Source organism: Hippoglossus hippoglossus, chromosome 21 (assembly GCF_009819705.1).
Source record: "Hippoglossus hippoglossus isolate fHipHip1 chromosome 21, fHipHip1.pri, whole genome shotgun sequence".
Lineage (NCBI taxonomy): Eukaryota > Metazoa > Chordata > Actinopteri > Pleuronectiformes > Pleuronectidae > Hippoglossus > Hippoglossus hippoglossus.
The window spans coordinates 10,299,091-10,319,379 of record NC_047171.1 but is presented as its reverse complement, the minus strand read 5'-3'; positions in this window follow the sequence as shown (position 1 = coordinate 10,319,379).

Below are 20,289 nucleotides of genomic sequence, written 5' to 3'. Positions count from 1 at the left end.
TTTCAAGTGGGCCACTGTAGGCTCACATTAATTTTGTCTGGGACACAAGAAGGCCAGCGCTGTCGCATCATTGCCTGTAGTGGCCCACATCCCTATATGCTATTTGGGACAAGGGCTCGTTATGGGGTTTCTGAGCTTTGTGTCTGGTTGTGGTTGAGGTTTGTGACTCCAGCAGATCACAGAATTTAGGGAGGTGCTTGCAAAAATGTCCATTGCTGTGGACTGACTGAATAATTGGCTGTTCTCTGTGGGCCCTTCTCAGCTCAGGGCCCCGGGCGATTGCCTGCTTTGCCTACCCTGTTGCAATGCTGCTTGCAACATCCATGCAGTACAGGTATGGTTTTAAGCATAAACTATTTCAAATAAACATCATATTGTAAACTGTATGTATTCAAAACTCACCCTATCAGGTTGATTCCTCCTCACTACCTACACTTAAAGGAGTGGATGATAAATAATGAGAAACTGGGAATTTAGAGGACTTTAAAGGTTTGAGAAAGGAAATGTGTGACTTGTTCTACAAGAGCTGCTGCTTAATATCTGGAATGCGTCCTAAATACATTAAATGCACAATGCTCATTAATGCTCGGGCACATCCTGGACGTCTTCTCCTCTGATAGGTGCAAATGGCAAACCTGCTCCCCGGTAACATTTGTCATGTAAATGCAGGATCAAGCTCCGGGCTTGATGACAATCTCACCTACACAACTGACACTTTTATATGGAGAGGAGCCCGTCAGCTTCACTCCTCCTATTATTTTCCTTATGTCGAAAAAATACAAATAAAATCTGATCCATAATCTGTGTGTGAGCCGTATCATTAGGCTAAACGACGTAGCTTGTGAGTGCAGGGCTACGTTACAGATCACGAGGCAGTGCAGCCCGTGTCAGTGACAGCGATGACGGGGGAAGGGGGGTTTGTTATTGCTGAAAGACGGCAGGTGTTTGAAATGCAGATGCTGGCATCGCTGCAATCACAACAAAACCTGTGGCAATCAGGGGTTTGTCAAACTCCTGGTAACACTCGCAAAGTGCATAATTACTGTGTCAGCTGAAACATTTAGCAGGCGAACACGAGGGCGAACGGAGGTTACACTGTTAACTTTTCTCCTTGACTGACTGCAGAGCCGAGGAAGGCGTATTTTTAGTACACTTGCAGATGGGGTTTGCATCTCGTTTTAATCTAAACGTCGACTGCTTCTCTCTCTCTCATAAAATTGCACAACCTCTTTTTGCGTGGGCTGTATTTTGCCCTTGTCACTTCTCTCTCTGACTCTGTTTCCTCTTTAAATCAAGCCTCCCCCACATACAGATGTATTTTGTGTCAGACTAGGGAGCTCGTAATAAAAAACCAAACAATCCCTCATGGTTACTAAAAGCATGTCTTTCTTCGAGACTTTGCCCAAACATGCACCTTCACCCAGGATTAAAACCTGTGCGTTTTCCAGGCTGCACTCGACCGTGTCCTTAACACTGCAGCGCCAACTCCACGCACACACACATCCCTTCCCCTCCGCTCACTGTAGAGAAACGTCTTGTCCGTTGACCTGGTTACAAAGAGAAAGGAACACTTATGGTTTGAAAAGCCTTTCATCTTCCTGCCTCCTCTCACACCACCCAGCTGCAACAGAGCCAGAGCAAGTATATCATTTATTAAATCTAACATTGCACTTGAGCAAATGTTGGATCCTAATGTGAGATGTGTTGTCTAAGACGGCCGGCCAGCTACTCCAACACGCCATGGTCCATTAGGCCTTCACTCTGGCTCACGGAAAACATGGGGTGGATGATAAAAAAAACAACATAGGAACAGAGAAATGAACTAGAGCCACCACTTCTATTAACAGACTACCCATTCTTTTGTTTTTTTATTTGGCGTGTGGTGAAGCAGTCCTTTTGGTGGGACAATGCACTCATATGAATTTTTGTTCCTGTTTTGACTGAAAGAGATGTTTCCATTTCCAGTTGAATTTGATGTGCGGCAAACCAACCGCCAGCCAACAGCACTGGGTTCCAATTCAATCAGCTAATGGAGAGCGTGCTGCCGCCCCCGCCACCTCGCGCCTTCCTCCTGCCCTCCACCACCTCCGTTTCCCTGATGTAATGCATTCACAGCGAGGGTCTGCCCTGCATATTACAATGGTTATAATGGTTTACCCATTAAGGCTACATGTAAAGCCTCCTAGCAGGTTTTGGGCATTATGTTTGGTCACAGCCATTCACGCTTACTTATTACACTGAATGCCAGAGAGTTCAGCTGAAGCTCGACAGAGAATAGAGGAAAAAGAAGCAGGCAGGGGGGGGCCTCAGGTGGATCGAGACTTTTGTGTAGGCGAAGCATACATTTTTTTCTTTTCCATGGAAATAGGGGTTATGCTTAATAAAACCTTTGTGCTAATGTCTTTGGCAGGGAATTTCACGTTTTAACAACGCTCAGCTCTTGCTAAGTATTCTGTTCGTGCCTTTAATTTAACACTAGTGGTACAATTTCTACTGTGACAAATTTAATCCTTAGCTTGAGCTCCTGCAATCCCCTGCTGATTTGATTCTGTAACAATGTGAATTCATGTCTTTCTGGCTGATCCACTCACAACTTGTAAAAATAATTCTGCAGAATCTGCTTTGAGTCATAAAATTCAGTAAAGTCATGAATCTATTAGCACTAAAATCAAGATGGTTTTATAGTAATTTGTGTGTGTTATGTGTGTTGGTCTGCACATATAATACAGCATCAGTGACAGAGGCTGTATCTTGGAGCATGAGACATTTGTGAAGGTTACATTATTTGACTGACTGATTTCCAAATTTCACCACCAATCCATTTTCTGCATCACTTGTCCTTCGGAGGTGGCAAACTCCAAACAGAAAGACCCCAGCCCCCCCGTAGGTTCAAACCATAGATTTTAAATAAAGATGAAGGACGCCTCTCCTCTTCCTCGCACTAATCAGAAATGAAGCTAAAATGTCCCCAAAACAAACACTGCCATCTTGCACTTTTGGAACCAGAGTCTGTGCATTAACGATTGGGTGATGGAGCCGTGATAGCGAGGCCCCGCTAATACACATGCTCGACCAATCGTGAGTCAGTCTCAGCTGCCAATCATAACATCTCACCCTATTTTACAGCATCAAATATCTGATTAAAATAAAAAAAATTACGACTTGAACAACATCAATGTGATAGGAAATACCTAAAATGGCAGAAACAACTGTATTTGAATTTCTAGTTTGCTCTATGTCCCATCCGCTAATATGGAGGAGGCAGGGTTTTATGGCCTATACTGCAGCCAGCCACCAGGTGGTGATCAAGATGCTTAGGCTTTACTTTTTGGGAGCCATCATGTCGTCAGTGATATTCATTGCACCACTGTGCCGCCCCAAATTTCTAAATCTATCAAATTTGTCACATGTTTTTTGCATGTTATATAGTGCATGTAGATATGAAATACCTCAAAGCTACATAATGGGAAACGAAAGAGGAAACTGCGTTAAACGGACAGTAGGAAACAATGTGTTATTTACAAACTGGAAGCTTTTTGTAGCACGTGTGCGGTGTGGATTGGATTCCTGAGTGTTCCAATTCAAGCCGGCCTCCAAGTGAATGCATCTCATAGCCCCACACTGTTTCACCCCATGCACTTCCCCCTGTGGTCCTATACACCACGTCCTGTATTACATGGCACACTGATTCAGACTTTCAAATAGCCCCTCTAAAGCAAAGACGGGAGAGATTCATTGGCTTTTCGGGATGACTCAGCTCCGGTGGCAAACGGTGAATGGCGGAGAAATCCATGCTCTGGTCTCAGTTTGCCGGTGGATCGCGGGTCTCCCTGTGATACTTATTATCCCAGCTGTGTGTAACGGTGCCCCTGTGAGTGCTGGCATTTTCCACCGAGTTAGAGTAAGAGCTCTCGCCTCCTCCCAGAGGGAACCTGTAGGGACTCTCTGATTCGCCTTCACCAAAGGAGCTTCCGCAGCTCCGGGGAGGTACTGAGCTCTGAGGCCGTGTCGCTGTGGTTGGTTGCCTCTTAATGACTCTTCTGCTTTAGACATGCAAATAGAGCTGAAGTGCAGAGAGGGCCTGGAGGGACAATTTGGCATATGAATCAAATGCAATATACTGGATATTACTTTGTAATGTGTGACTAAGTTGTATGAATAAATAAGTCCAAATAAATGAATTGAATACCCAACAATAGCAGTGTGCATCATGAATAATAAAATGATGAGAGGTTTTCAATTTCCAAAATGTTACAACGTTAATTAGTGCAAACTTCATTCATTTCTAATATTGACGATTTTAAGGAATAGGTCAAACTTTTTGCCTGAAGGTGGTGAACAAAATTTCAACATTTTTAGCAACATTAGTGGCTAAAAGTCCAGCTGAGGAACAAAACCGTTCACAACAGCACATTGTGACATTGTGTTTTGTTTATAGAAATTCAATTTGATATATAATTTTTAAATTGTAATCTGGGAAATCTAATATGCATTCAATACATTCCACCCCCTTCCACCGGCCCTCAAAACATATCCACGTGAACGGACTGACAACTGCTGGAAGGTGACTCACTCGTTAATTTCTGGTTATTTTACCAGGGCTACAGATGCCACTTTTTGACTGTAGAGGCAATTTGAGGGGCTGCGTTTAGCTACCACGGGATGTACATGTATGTTACCGCAGGACAAATCTTTTTAAACAACAGAGATTACAACTAAAGAATTAAAGTTTCTATGTATTATTTGTTTTGATGTATTTGATTTGGAACAGATCTGAAATCCCAAAATACATCTCGCAGTTGGCTGGGGTATAAATGACACTGACTGTCACTGCTGTTTCTTATTTGTTTTGCACTTATGCATGTTCCTCTCCATCTTCTCTGTCAGAGCCAGTCTTTGTTGAAGAGTTGGCCACATGACAATAGGAGCCATCAGGTCTCATTTATCTCTCTCTCTCTTTTGGAGTTGTCGGGATGTGTTGACCCATCTTTGTTTAATCTTTTAGCAAATTAAAAATATAATCCCAGTGCGGTTATGGGCTCAACACAATGTGCTTTAACTCATTCTAAATTAAAGCACTTGTGTTCGTCATAAAATGAACTTCCAACACTTAAATAACCTCTGTAATATACAGGAATTACGAGAATTCTTGTAAAAATATTTACAGGTATCTTTTAGAGTTGATGTGACAAACCCTTCTGCAGGCTCACAGTTTTATTATTGAAGTTTAACGATCAGTTTCACTTTCTACATACCTTCATATGCTTGATACTGAAATCATACGTGGGTGCAGCCTCATTCAAAAAACTTGAGAAAATCCCTTAAATTCCTTTGCACAGATGAAACCACATCCACTTAGTGTGCAGTCTGAGCACCACTGCCGCTCAGGGAAGAGTCGCACTAATCACCGCTTTGAGTTGGCTTTGCACAACGACACGGTGCGTTACAGCATGAACTTCCTCAGATTTCACAACACTCAGGAGGCACTGGGGAGGTGGAGTGTTTCCCAGCGTTTGGCAGCCAATTAGATTGATTGACACCACGTACAAAGGCTGTCAAAGGGTGTCTGCCACGAGCCGAATGTATTCAATGGTAATGATCCACAATTACACCAACCCCCTGGGGATGTTAACATTGTTCTCACAACTGTTGTTGTGAAACTTTTGACACCTGTAATGAGAAAAGAAAACATTTCACTATCTGTATTGTTAATCACCAGTTGACCGCTTTTAGAAATATGTGTCTTGGTTTTGTTTTCTTGAAACATTATCAGTAATGAGCCTATGTTTTTTTTCCCGATCTTTATTCAAGAGTGAGGTCTCTCAGTTTAAGAGCAGGATTGTGCCTGCACTCAAATATACTCTGCATGTGCTTAGATTTGCTCTGCTTTGCCTGTGCCCAAAATCCAAGAGCAGAAGCAAGAATCCGAGAGCAGAAGTGTTCGAACCTGAACATGAAATCAACAAGCTCTACACTCAAAGATCAAAGGGAAGTTTGTGACTTTTATCATCTGACCACCCTTACCTGGTCAACCTGGCCGGGGGGGGGATCAATCTACGCCCCCTGTTTTTTTCCGCTCCTTGGTGGATCACCCTTCTGGATCCGCACCCACCTTGACACCTTTTCTGCAGCTTCAGTTTTGTTCTTGGCGGCTCTTCCCTCCTGCTGCCCTCTTATACCAAGCAGACCTAGAACTGAGTGTGTGTAGAGAGACTATCCTGCAGCGCCCCTGCAGCTCACCTCAATGGGCTCACAGCCGGCCTTCCTCCAAAACCAGTGAATGCTCAAGGTCAGTGACAACAACATATAACAATAATGCCCTTGGATGATAATAATCAGGGGCGGCCACCTCTGTAATCCGGCCCCTTGCTGTCTCGATTGTTGACCTGCTGTTCCTTTAACAAAGGTTATGCAGTACAATAATGCTTGAAGAGGGAAAAAGGAATGGATGACAATAGTTTCTTGAACCTGAGGTTTATGTTTTGATCTCAGTTAAGTTGACCAAAGCTGAGGCAGAGTACAGATAATACTGCATGCAAAAATTTGAACACAATAAATGTCATGTGGAAACTTATTTGCTGTTTTTGAGTTTATTTGATCAGAAAATTTGAAGAAGACCTTGAAGTTCTGAAAGCAATTTTCTATGTGTATATAGTGTACAAATATTAAAATCTCATGAAAAGAAAAATGTGTGTAATGTTTCCTTTAACATAATTACACTGAATCACATGTCGTTTCTAAATCCTCCATATTCCACACATAGAACTGTGAACGCCCAGTGAAACTACATCTGATCAATTTGCAGGTCCATATGTCCTCCAATACGATGACATTGTCAGACTGTTAGTGGGTCAATGCTGCACAAACAACAGTTAGTGGTTGGTCAAAGTGGCTGCATATAGACCCGGCAATGTAAATACACAATCAATGCATCAATGTATAGTTTAAAAGGCCATCTGCACTGAGTAAACAGGGGCTCATTTTAATCAATGGATTTTGCATTAAAACAAGCTTCTGTTGATGTCCACCAAAGTCTGTAAATTCCACTGGTCACTCCACTCTGGAGTTCAGGTCATCATGGTCAGTAGCTCCATCTGCGTATTTGGATAATTCAAAGGGTAAATTAGAGCTGAGAGGAAGACATGGACTTCTACTGTTTATTCCCTACTGTATGTTTGATACGGGTTCCTCTACGGAAAAGAGTTGGGGGATACATGTGGTCAGAAGTAGCTCAGAAGACGTGACCATGTTGTAAATCAAGAGTTATTGTGATCCAAGTGGCTCAGACTCGGCTGGAAGACATCACCAGGCTACATTATGCAGGTGTGAATGTCAGATCATTCGTTTCTGGAAAGTCCCAGGTGAACACAGAACCCTCAGACTAATGTCGGACAAGATTGGGGGGAAAGAAGGTTCTGAAACTGTCTGACAAGCACCTATGAGGGACTATACTGCCCCCTTAGGTGTGATGACAATGGAATCTAGTACTTTGTGTTTTGAGGAAACAGTCATTGCCAATTCTCAGCAGTGTAACCAGCTTCGGGAAGGGGTTTGAAGTTTTCTGGAAGCTGGTGAAAGGAGAACTCAGGAAGCAGCTGACGTCTTATGCAGAAGAGTTTAATGCAGACTTGATGCAGTGAGGAGACGGAGGTGATGGACAAGATCAACAACACAGTAACATGAGCAATTGTCCCAATTCTGAAGATGTCTCCCATAGCAACCCAACTTATCTCCTTCCCTCCCCACCTCACATCACCCATTCCAACAACACGTCAATAAAAGGCCAGAGATGATGGATTGGAGATTTGAACCTAAAGCACATATAACTAAATCACATTTTGTCCGTATATGTCTTGCCTCTTGACCTCTGCTCTTTTTTAGAGAAAAATGTGAGCCCCCCTGTCTGGAACCTTTGATTTAGATATGAAAGTCCCCTTAATAACCTGGCCTTGAGTATTGCTTGGGGCAAATGGAGTATGTGTGCAGTAAAATACTTTAGCCATAACATGAATTCAGCCACAATAAGTACTATCAAACCTTATATTCATTAAATGTACTTTACAGGATGATTCTGGACAGAGTGGGACTTGACAATGTACCTGCTGTCACATCAAGTGATTTGTTAAGATAAAAACTCTTTATATAGGATTGGACTTGTTAAAAATATATGTTCCAGTAGTCTCACTCCAAGATATGTAAAATCCATTAAGTTATAGCTAGTTGTTATGATTGCTTTCCTTTTCCAAGATGGCAGGTGATATTCGGCTAATGTGTGATATTAGAGTAATGGTGTGCAGTGGATGAGAGCTGCCTGTTCCTAGTTTATAATTAGCTACTAGCACACAGAAGAGTTGCTGCACATGGCTCCTCTCTGCCACTCCACAGACGGTTCTCTCGTGGGACCACTGGCTTCCAGCAGAATCAAACCCCTCTCACCACAGGGATTTTCATCTTCTCCATTTCTCACTCGGCTCATTCCCTTCTTCCTCAGCCGTCTTTCTTCCGCGTAACATCACTGATTCCCGGGGATGTAGAAGTGGGAATAGCTACCCACCGAGGTGCTGACATCATCGCTGCAGATGGCAGAGTGTGGATTTGTGCGCTAAACTAATAAGACCAGGTGTTCCACCGCAAGAGACACAGCATTTTAAATGGGCCCTGCAAATGAAATGCAAACGCATTTAACTGTTAAGTGAATGTAAGGTGCAGAAAGCCTGGCATCTGGGATGCTATCAATATTCATGCCCTTATCCACTTATGAAAGTACTTCCCAAACATACACACCCACTGGTTCCCAACTTGTTGACTAATTGTTTAGCGAGTGGAGCGATGGCAGGAACTTGAGAGCAAACTGTGACAAATAGCTTTTGCCCAGAAGCAGCAAACTCTATTTACATAATGAAGAGGGTCAACAGGCTTCCTGATTTATCTGTGATTATACAATTGGAAGTAACTGTGGACTGGTCTTAGCTGTGTGTTATATAATATCTATGGTCTTAGCTGTGTGTTATTTAATATCTATTGATCAACCTGCTGCTGTCACTCGGGCACAGTGTCAATATATGTATAAAGTTAGTCAGTGTCTATTTTAATTGTTTATTTTGACATATGCTGTAGATTTATTAAATATTTTTTAGTTTTTACATTCTCAACCCCACAGTGAGCTCAAGTCTATTTCAGCTCCACTGACCTATGTCCCACAGTTTGTATTGTGTCCATATTATAAGACAGTGGATGTCCCCACATTATTACTTATCACTTTTCCGCTGCTACAAAAATAGACAAGGATTAAACTGTTTACCACCCAGTATTGATGTCTGAAGGTGCAGTAGAGTGAGATTTCAAACTCTTTTAGAAGCCTATAGGTCTGTGGCCAATATTAAGGGCTTCCATTGTTGAAAACAACAAACATGAAAAGTTGGATTTGGGTTTCATCATCTGGCTGGAGGACAAAATTCTAAATGTGGCTGTGTTTGCAACTTATTGCTGCCATGGCGATGCATGTGTTGAATCTAATCATGATGTAAGCATAAAAATTACTAAAGCTAAAGTTTCTTACAAAAGCTAATGCAGAGTAGTAAATGGCATCTCTCTCAGACATGTGGTTTATCTACCTTTAAAACAGACATTGCATATATTGTGTCAGTTGTAGTATCCATCCATTGATCCATTATTGATGCCGTTGTTCTTTAAGGGTTCCGAGGAGGCTGGAGCTAATCCCAGCTGACACTGGGCAAGAGGCCGGGTACACACCCTGGACAGGTCGCCAGCAAATCACAGGGCCGACATAACAAGACAACCAGTCACACTCACATTCCCACCTCCGGTCAATTTAGAGTCTCCAATTAACCTAACCTAAATCTGCATGTGTTTGGAATGTGGGAGGAAACCTGAGTTCCTCATGCAAACACAGGGTGAACATGCAAACTCCACATAGAAAGACCCCCGGCAGGATTGGGATTCAAACCTGTACCCTTTACCCACAGTACAAGTCTCATTCGCCCCATTCATGCACACATTCATACAGCGCTTCCATGCAGAGCCCACTCCTTCTATCACACAACATTCATACACTGGAAATTTGGCTCTTGCACAAGGAATGCAGATTATCTATATGAAAAATGATGAAGGGAAGTTTGAAATCATAGAAAAGCTGAATGAACGTGTTTTGTTAATAGATTATAGATGTATATGCACAGTGTGTTATGCATGTAAATAATCAGCATATAAAGGCATAAAATGAAAATAGCGCATAGACCTTGCTGACATGTTCCTTTGTAGGGCAACATTCAAGCTTGTGATTAGCACATTTGTTGTCAGTCACAATGTAGAAGACATCTTATTCCATATGCCTGATTTTGTTTATTCAACAGGAACCACTCCTAATCATCCAATTCATCAGATGCATGTTCCCGTCGTGTTACCACACAGAAACACAGAAGCTATTGACTGATGTTTGGATCAATTAATGTGCATCGATATCAAAGCCAACAGAGTGGACAGGGAATCGGATTTTTCAGTTGGCCGTACAATATGCTATTAACTCGCTCTCCTCTGGTGCATCTTTTATGCATGATACGGAAACTTATGATCTGAGAAAGACTCCCCCTCAAATCTTAAATTCTCTTAAATCAAGAATATTAATAGGGGAGTCCACCTCAAAATACATTTGATCCTCGGTTCTGTGGTTGTCTGAGCTCCGAGGAATCACCCACACAGTTTCTCTCCATCAGGGCTGCTTCCCCCCGCAGTCTGGGAAGTGTTCAATGCCAAATGCCCGCAAATATCCTCGATAACCCCCCCGCCCTGGTACTGTCAGAGAGTCTGTTATGCTTCCTTCAGTCATAAACGTTATCACTCTGGGCAAAAATGGGATACTGCCCTCTCATCACAAGAATAGCAAATGTGAATTCATTTTTTTTGGGTGGGTAGACATCTGCCTTCATTTGCATCACAATTAGCCTACAAATTAATTCTTAATTCCTATTTTGGCATTCCCCAGCTCTCATGTTTGTTCTGAATAATTTCATGCAGGACCATTAACAGGGTTCTAATAGGAGCTCTGCCAGTGAATGGTGGCAAACAAATGTTTTGAAGATGGTTGAAATGAACCTGTACGTTATATAAGCCAGACTGGCTGCTCAATTATTCACATCTCTATCGCTTTATAGAAATAGAGTGCAGAGGGCTAATGAGACAAAATGAATCAGGTTTTCTCTTTAAAGATATTTTAAAGAGAAATGTTCATATTAAACCAGTCTGCATGAGTATAAAACAATGGCAAAATGTTTGTTTTAAGAGCCACATGTATAAATCCATTTAATAATTCCCGAAATCTTAGTCTGTATATGGCTCACACATCTCGAGAGCAATCATCTTATCCGCCTCGCACACTCGAATTGTATCGTTCAGGGTCCATATGGAAGTGCAGTGTCAAATTTGGTGCAATCAATAAGTTCAATATCAAGACATTTGAAATAAACAGGTGACCGGCGCTCTGTGGCAGCGGCGGCTGGGACTCATCAACATAAGTGGCGTTTCCAATCACATTCTCTTTTCTGCAGCAGAGGTGGCTTCAGAGTTCTGTGGCAGTCGGTCTTTACTTGTAGTGGCTCTGATACTGCAGTTCACTTTGACTGTTTCAGAAAACAGACAGGTTTGGGAATTGGGCACCGCACCAGTTTATGTAAAAAGTGGTGGCTTTTGTGTTTCAGAATTGCTTATATTTGACCTCATAGGACACCACACAGTGTCATAGCAGTCAAATGTATACGGTTTTGTAACCTTTGTATCCATGACAACTGAGGGATTAAAGATGACATGCTTTCTTCCTGCTGACTTGTTGTTTTGGATGTGTTGTTGGTTTGCCATCATGGCTCCTCCTTGCTCTCTTTCATTGACGCAGCCATCAGATGTGCAGGGGACGGCCCATAATGAGAGCGCGGTTTGACAGGAGCCGATCTGCAGTCACGGAACGGAGTGAGCCGACAACGCAGGCAACAGGCTCCTCAAGACAACAAACACAAAGAGGAGATTGGTTCCTCTCCTGAACAATCCCTTAATGACAGCCTGGCTGCTTTACAGCTGCTTTTATTCTCAACAGCCTCCTTTGGGACGTGGCCCATTCTGCAAGTAAATGCAGTTCAGCTGAAGGGCTATTCATTATATAAATTTGATGATCAACCAGGTCCTCATTGAAAGTACAGTCACAGTTGTGGACTGGCTGACAGTGGGAGTGCCTTGAATTCATTTGAGGGAAAACCTGCCGAGTGGAAGCGTTCCACTTCACATGTTGCAAAGGTGCCCAGCTGCTAGGATCCCAGAAATTATTTATTGATGGAAGCCAAGTGATGGCAAGTTCTAGTTTAATGAGGGGGAAAAAAAGGCATTTGTTTCATGCTAATATGTAAAAAAAGCTGTTTGGAAATGAGCTCATCCGTGACATCAATTTATTCGTTTAAATGGCAGGAAATTCAGGGATATTGATGTCAGCAGGGGAGCGGAAGAGCAGACCGGTGCAAGGGCAGCAAGAAAAGGTGGGCAACATAAATATCTCTCACTTGAGGTGATCATTGACAGAAAAACCTGCAGTTCAATAATAACTGAGGCCGAGAGTCCATACGTGAGGAAGAAATTCAAGAACTGATAATCAACCCTGAGCTATAGCATTGAGACATAGTAGTATTTAACACGATGCTTCCTTTTTTATAAAGCATTTATATGGCCTCAGTTACACAGTTTGTGTTATGGCTTGTTTAATTGGGCTTCTTTAGCATATTTATTGATGACTTTTGCATATTACATTTGTTGAAAACACATTAAGAAGAGGTCCTCGCAGCATTCCTTTAGAACTAACTCTAACTACAGTAGTTCAACCTACAGTATATCCTATATAAAGAGAGAAGACAGTCCAATGTGTTGCCCTGTGAAAGTGACTTGGCTTGTTAGTGCCGATGGCTGCCTCCTCTGCATTCACATACATAATACATCTCAGCTCCATCTTTCATTCCCTTGTCTAAATAGGAGGCTTGCCCTCATGACACGCGGAGCAGCATGGAAGCAGGTTGAGCTGGCAGGCCTTGGCAGGAGACACCTTGAACGCCGCTCATATCTGCCAGAACTGTGATCCTGTCAACTTCAATAAGTCTCCCAGGAGAACCTTAAGCCTACAGTACATATGGAGATCAACCTGGATGGAAATACTGAACTTAACTTCCTAGAATAGCTGTGACATTTTCTAGTGCTACATCCACACAACTACATTTTAAATTTAAAGGAGAAAAACTCTGCTGGCGTCCACAGTACTCCGGAGTTATCGAGCCGTTAAAACCTTCTGAAAACCTCTGGTACCGTTTTATTTTGAAAACTCCAGGGTTGCGTTTTAGTCAGATTGAGCAGAGATGTCTGGGAAACCTCCGCTTGCTGATTGGGTCTTTTTCCTTCACAACATAGCCTTCTCTCATGCGTCATGTTCCTATCACATGACCACTTCCAGCTGCATTGGCATACATTATATGCATTTTCAAGTGTGTTAGTCTGGACAGGGATTGAAACTAATATGGAGCCAAAACGATGGTGGTCATGGAGATTGTTTTACAACAAAACCGTACTGTAGTACGTATGTAGCTAATGTCTAAAATTGCTTTTTGCACAGACCTGGGGGTCATTAAAGTATCAGTATAAACTGACAGTGAAGTAACACATAGTGGACTTTTGAAATAACTCAGCCCAAGCATTAAGCTATTAAGGAAGCATGGTCCTTAATTAGATGAAGACATAAACTCTTTAGATGAGTCGATAAGAGGGAGCCACCTAATGTGATCTCTAGCAGATTGAAAAGCATTTAAGGCAAAGTACCAGCGACTGCTCAAATGGGATTGTGGCCGCTGCTTCGGTCCCATCAGCATTTACCCCTGCTCCAACCCCGGGAATGTGGCTGGGAAAGAAAGTACAGAGTAATTACTAAAGCACAATAACTGGGTATGTCTTACACAATTTCCTCTGAAAGACAGGAGGAGGGCAGCACAGACTTCACCACAATCTTTATCTAAAAGTCAACACAATTATGCCTCATTAAAAACTAAGACATGTGTTTTTATGTGTGACGCACGGAGCTCTTTGGATAAACTTGTCCTCCTGAGGTAAATTTCAAAGACGCTGCTCAACCGCTTGTCTGTGTCACTGTGTGTATAAATAAACACAGCCTTGGTTATGGAAGGGATTAATTTATGCTGTTTAAAAAAGTACTAAGTAGATGTATGGCATGTTGAATTATTGTGATTACTGTGAAATGTTGCTTAAGCTGCCTGCGAAGAAAACAAGGCAGAGAGCTTACAGCGATGCTAACTGCTCTGTGAGGCTGTGCTAGGGTGTTGAATGCTAACAACGACAAGGCAAATAGGCTGTAGGTATGATGTTCACAGTGATCATGATCTTAGCGTTGCATGTTGACATGCTAGTGGATGCTAATTAAACACAAAGTGCTGCTGCTGAGGCTGGAGGGTAATCAACCAAAGTATCGGATAACTTTAAACTTTGAACTGATAATCAGGAGGGTTTCAAGAGACTTCGGGGCCCAAAGGTAAAAAGTACCTGGGGGGGCCCCGGCATCGAACTAATTATATATTATCATAATTATAAACAAAGTAAATATATTATAAGTGCATATTAAGTACATATTATAAAGTACATACTGTATATACACATACACAAAAATTGTAAAGTAGTCAAGTTTAAGCGCAAACCTCCACCACCATCCCAGGCACATCATGGACACACACCTAGACATTATAGTCTTCAACCAAACCTATATTAAGTGAGTGGCGTGGAAACGGGAAACACTAATGCAAAAGCTACAACACGAAATCAAGATCCACAAAAGCCACGACACGAATGCAAAAGCCACAACACAACTACACATCCCACTCAACGGAAACACAACCACACAGGTTGAAATGAGCCGAGATACTTACTGCTACTACTTCTTCCTTGGTAGTGCTCCAAGGAACCGTGCCGCAACACCTCAAATAGACAATTGTCTTGTTGCAGGTGCAGACCGGTTTGTCCAGATTTTTAAAAAACAACGTTTGTGTTGTGGCTTTTGCTTTTGTGTTGTGGCTTTTGCATGTGTGTTTTCCTGTTAGTGCTCTTGTGTGACACGTCTCAGCCACTTTAAATGGGGCCCTGGGATCTAAGGTTATTGGACGTTCTCAGGTTATTGCCTGCTTTTCCTATCCTGTTGCAACACCCTGGCTGATAATGGTGCAAGAGGAAAATCAATTCATCCAAAGGAGGACATGAATGTTTGTTCCAAATTACAATGTAATCCTGTAGTTGGGAAGACATTTTACTGAAAGACTAAAAAAATCAACCTCCTGGTGGCCCTGGACGAAAAGTAAGACAATCATTTAAGCCATAGGATTCATGCTCTGGGGACCATGAATACCTTTGCAACAATTTATGTAATTTCATCTAGTAGTTGGTGGTTGTGGTGACCTGGCAACAGTCGGAAAAAAAAAACTTGTAGCGCCGAGCATAAATTCCAACCTTCAACAAGTAAATCACGAGACATGACTAAGAAATAAAAGAAATTTTGACATACAAAAACATGACGAGTCAAACGCTTCAACGATCTTTCAGTAAAATGAAATGACAACATCTCATCAGTGATATTTATCAGAATGACAAATGATTGATTCGCATGCTTGAGTTGATCCCTTTACAGGAAACCACGCAGGCTTCCCGGCGCGTCTCTGTCTGACAGTTTTGTGGCCTGTCACGCAGACTGTGCAGGAGTGACCCTCTGCAGATATACAGTTGTAACCTAATCCACTAATAGTTCAAGCCTCAGTACGGAAGCAGTGACGCCACGGAGCTGAACACGCCTCAGCATGAATCAAAACTGACACACTTATCTCACAGCAGACAAATGTTTCCAGCAGGCCGGGGTAATTTTTTTTCTGCCACAGTTTCAACTGAACCTGAGCAACCAAAATATTTTTTTTGCCGTAGATTAAAAAGTCACCAGCAGCTGGCCATGTTACATGTTCCCATATAGGGAATATAATGTTATTCTCTCTGTCGGCTACTCCTTCCTCTTATCTGCAGCATTTCCCAAATTGGAATATGAATAATGGACAGTTTGAATCTGTATAACCTCAGTTTGAGCTCATATATTAGAATTGACAAAACAATTAAAAATAAGAAAATATTTTTGTTGTTGGAACAGCGTCGATGGTGTGTTGTGAGAGGAGGGCAGCTGACTGATCAAACTGAGTGGCAGCTCACTGCAATACAGACATCTTTTCATTTTTACTAGTGCCAGAGATAAAACTGAGATACAGTATATCAGGTAGATTAGAAAGCAAGGCATACTCCCTCTACTTAAAGCACAATGGTTGGTTATAAAATACTTCATAAAGTACAGATTGGAAGGACAGAGAGTCGTGAGGGAAGGACATTTTAAAGACTGCGGTTGTATTCATGAGGCGTGCAGCTTAGGCTGTTCTTCTGAGTTAAGACGAGCACTTATATTGCACAAGGCTCTCTCAAGTGTGTAACATGATGGGCTACGCGAATTTTTTTTTGCAAAATCACTTGAGATTCTTTTCCAGTGCAAACACAGGCCGTGATTGGCCACAGTTGTGACAGCATTCATTGTCATTCCCATCTCTTCCAACAGTTTTTGTCTTGTTTTTTTTTAACATGGTGGCAACATTTGAACTCATCCCAGTCGGCAAATGATACCAAAAGACAAAAAACAACAACAATATGATTTTTTCCACCCTATTGGATAAAGTGCTGCTGCGTGGAAGACACTTTTGAAAAGTAATTTTAAGTTTGCTTGTACTGGCAAGCAGAAAAATGGCCGTGACCCAACGCCTTGCCCACCACTTTGTTTCCTTTATGGCTTGCCTCTATTATTAATTGACATCAATATGAATCACTATAGATTATCATCAGGTGCATTCCTGAGCGTGCAAAGCCGACTGTGAAATGTGACCGCGCTGTTTTAATATTTATCGGCGTGTCAGAGAGGCCTGCGATTTCGACTAAGCGCGCGGGACTGATCTACAGTTTGAGTGGCTCCAGATTCCATTATTGTTAGGCTGATGTTGTTTCATTGGTATGAGTGATGGAGAGTGCCATTGTAATTGTTTGGGGATGTAGTTCTGGTGCAGCAACTTCTCACCGCAGGGGAATGCGCAGTAATATTTTCTCCTCCCCGCATCGGGCGATGGTACGTTCCTCCGCACTCCCTTATGATACGCTGCCTTCTCCCCCCGCACAGCTAAATAATAAGCCTGTCAGTTTGATTTAAAAAGGCTGTGGCAGTATTATGAGAGACACCATCAGATTTGGAATAATTCATAAATCACAAGCAGTAAAGGATAAATCAATAGAGCTGCGAGTTTAAACTGTTTTCATTCTCCCTTCTCTTTATGTCATAGCTCAGAGCAGAGACACAATTCAATTGCGGAGGCACGGCCGCACACTGCACAATAAACTTATATTGTTGTCAGTGCAATGAGACACATCCCCTCTGTGCACATATCGACAGCATAAAACCTGAAAACTGTGGATGTGATCGGAAAAGTGTTGATTATTAAATTGACTGGATGACTGGCTTATATTGTAAAGGGTAAATGGAATCACCCTCCAATGAAAGAAAAGCTGATTGCATTTGCAACTCTGCATATATATTTCTTTTGATATGATTATGATCCTACAATGAAAAAAACTATGTATATTTCCATCTACATTTAGAAAAGGGCCATACATGTACCAACACATAACAGTGTGACAGATACTCTCCAATATCTAAACTTCCTTATTTGACAAAAATCCTGGAGTCCTTGGAAAATTTTAAATTGCACACTTGTATTGACTCAGAAAATGTGTTTAAGCCACAGTTGCCTGGTTTCCACCCAGATCACGACATGACTACAGTTGCAGTCTTCAGAGATCACAACTGGTTCCATGCCTACATCACAGGTACCACATTTCCCACTAAGGCAGTTCAAGGGCCAGTTGGGAGCCAGTGCCTAATCTTGAACTAAAGCTCTCTGCAACAAAAAGTGGTTACAACAAAGAACTCAGAAATGGGATGCCACATGGGTCTATTCCTGATCCTTTACTATTTACATGATACACAAATAGCACTTGTCTTTTCCTAATCAGTGCACTAACATCCATTTTTATGGATGATACAATTTCTGTGCCCCAGAAATAGTCTTGGGCTTGTTTTAAAAATGCAGATAAAACCAATTCCATTATATGTCTTACTTCACCACTGGCTCATTACCTACCATTGCAATTTAAATTGCACTCATATCTCTCTCACTGACTCAGACAAATACTAAGGGATCTGGTTTGATAGCAGGCTCAATATTTGATTTTGATATTAAAAGTCAAACTTGGCTTTCTGTGTAATCGACTCTTGTAATTAGTTTATCCAGTTCTTTGTCGATTGTGTTTGTCTGGCACTGTTTGTTTTTTAGTCTGATCTTATTCTCAGGTCTCTCTTGAGATCTCAATGTCAACGAGACTACCTGATAGAATAAAGGTAAAGTTTTAAAACTGGTACAGTGATGTATTTTGAATATACTATAGGAGGTTTGCCAGTGTAGCCCCACATTAAATACAGCTGAACAGAAAAGAACATGCATCCACCTGAGTCCTTCCTTTTCATACATGAGTGAATACATATTCTGGATCTTGGATTCGTGACAAGTTGTGGGGAGTTTAAGCCACTGGGGGTTAGTGATGTGTACTAGCGTCTATGTGATTATGAATGCTACATTTCACTGCCTGGTAATTGGTGGGAAAGAGGAGCCGTATCACAGTCTGTCTTTTGTTTATTTCATGCATCAGTTGATTTTTAATTCCAGAGGTGCAGTAAACGCACTTATCAAACACATACAGGATCATTACTCATGCTGATGAACAACCCAGACTGTAGCCGGGGGGGGAGAGAGAAAAGCAGCAAAGAGCTTTCTTAGCTCACACTCAGCTTATGCTTGGTTTTAGCAACAACTGTATATTTTGCTTAGCAAGACACAGGTTATGAGATTAATCATTATGTTTGATCAACATTTTCAAATGTTTTGCATTGAGGAGCCTCACTCTAAACTGAATTCTCAAATGAGAAGGTGCATATCTTGTTTAATGCTGCTTATGTGTTAACTCAAAGAAATTCTTATCCTTGAACACTTATTATACAACACATGCTGCAGGAAAGAGGGAGAAGAGATCCAAGAAAACTTACACATGCACCAGGAATTAATTTCAAAAGTCTTTCCTGCAATAAGTACAAAGTTTGATAGTTTAAATCTTGATTAAAACTACAGCTTAATTTAAGCCTGTAGAGCAAGTTATATCAGTAATCCCTTATTCTGTCAAGATGCCTATACTGGTGGTGGTTACTTGTCTTGATTTACAAAGAAAGTGTATTTATTTACCGGACTTGTTTTTTATGATGACGAATGGTACGACTTATCTGGTAATTTATTCATTTAGTAATATGTCTGTGCTTTTCCAGAGATGATATTATACTCAAATAGGTTCAGGGTAAGAAAAAGCTCATTTTTATTTATGTTTATTTATTTATAAAGGGACAATGCACATTACTGATTTAGCCATGCCGGCTGCTTTTCATTGAAGTTCTCTCTATTCCCTATTGGCATAAGAAAGGCATGGAAACTGGGTGTGCGTTTAAAAGATAATCAATGTGATGCATCATTCAAACAACATTATAATAAATGTGCCAGATAATTACATCAAAAATAGTTTTGCTGTTTTTAATCCGGCAGGTGGTATTATTAAAGAGTCTGTTATAATTGGCTGCTTGGCATGCTGCCTTTCAAACAATCCATTTATAGCTTTGGGCTGTTGCTTCTAAACACTCTGTCCTCTGGTCCCAAACCTCTTCTGCTTCCAAACCAATACAAACATTAGCAAAACCACCAATGTTTTTTTATAAGACAGTGCAGTTATAAAAGCTCGATACCTTCATTCAGCAAATCAAGTCTTCAAATGAAAGTTGGAAGATTCGTTTTTTCATTTTATTATCTCAGTACACTGAACGTACTGGGAATGTTCACTGGATACATAATGCATATTCAACATTAGGACATTTTCTTTCAAAAGGAACACTGGAGGTAGAACAAAAGCAATATGAGAAACATCAGTCTGTGCAACGTGCAAGGTCACGAACAAATGACGAATCCACACGGGAAATATTGCATAAAAATACAAAAAACTAATTCCAGACTGGGGGAGTTGTGCCAT